Source organism: Mustela nigripes, unplaced genomic scaffold (assembly GCF_022355385.1).
Source record: "Mustela nigripes isolate SB6536 unplaced genomic scaffold, MUSNIG.SB6536 HiC_scaffold_18558, whole genome shotgun sequence".
Lineage (NCBI taxonomy): Eukaryota > Metazoa > Chordata > Mammalia > Carnivora > Mustelidae > Mustela > Mustela nigripes.
In genome coordinates, this window is record NW_026757960.1 from 1 (window position 1) to 1,085 (window position 1,085).

Below are 1,085 nucleotides of genomic sequence, written 5' to 3' on the forward strand. Positions count from 1 at the left end.
TTTGATAGGAATTGAATTTACAGATGGTTTCCGGTAGTATGGACATTCTAACAATGTTAATTCATACCATTCATAAATATGAGCTATCTTTCCATTTGTGTCTCCTTCAATTTCTTTTCTTTATCAATGTCATAGTTTATGGGGTACAGATCTTTCATCTTCTTAGTTAAAACTTTTCCTAAGTATTTTCTTATTTTTGATGCTATTGTGAATTAGATTGTTTTTCATCATTAGAGTGTAAAAATGCTCCTGTCTTGTGCTTACTTTGGTAGCACATATACTAAAATTGGAATGATGCAGAGAAGATTAGCATGATCACTGAACAAGGATGACATGAAAAACTGGGAAGCATTCCATATTAAAAACAAAGCAAAACAAAACAAAATTCTTGTCTTTTATATATTGATCTTGTATTTGGCAGTTTTACTAAATTTGTTTATTCAAAATTTTTTTTGTGAAGTTTTTAGGATTTTTTTACATGTAAGTTCATGTTATCCAAAAAAGGAAAATTTTATTTCTCCTTTTTTTTTTTTTTTTGGAGACTTTTATTTCTTTGTGCTCCTTGTTTCTCTGGCTAGGACATCCAGTACTATGTCAAATGAGAGTAGTGAAAGTGGACACACTTGTCTTGTTTCTGATCTTTAAGGTGAAAATTTTCAAACTTTTTTGATTGAATATGAGATTAGCTCTGGGCTTGCAATATGTGTTTTTTAATGTATTTTTTAAAATTTTTTATAAACATATAATGCGTTTTTATCCCTAGGAGTGCAGGTCTGTGAATCACCAGGTTTACACATTTCACAGCACTCACCATAGCACATATCCTCCTCAATGTCCATACCCCCACCATCTTCTCCCAACACACCTCCCCCCAGCAACCCTCAGTCTGTTTTGTGAGATTCAGTGCTTTATGGTTTGTGTCCCACCCAATCCCATCTTCTTTTATTTTTCTTTTCGTACCGCCCAAACTGCCTATGTTGCATCTCCACTTCATCATATCAGGGAGATCATAGGATAGTTGTCTTTCTCAGATTGGTTTATTTCGCCAAGCATAATACCCTCTAGTTCCATCCACGTCATCACAA

At 33.6% G+C, this 1,085-nt stretch overlaps 1 non-coding gene across 1 annotated transcript; it reads left to right on the top strand.

Annotated features, from left to right (window-relative positions):
- Positions 1 to 256: 256 nt before the first annotated feature.
- Positions 257 to 363, top strand: LOC132009379 (U6 spliceosomal RNA). Its single transcript, XR_009401886.1, has one exon. It is a non-coding gene; the product is annotated as a U6 spliceosomal RNA (small nuclear RNA).
- Positions 364 to 1,085: the final 722 nt, after the last annotated feature.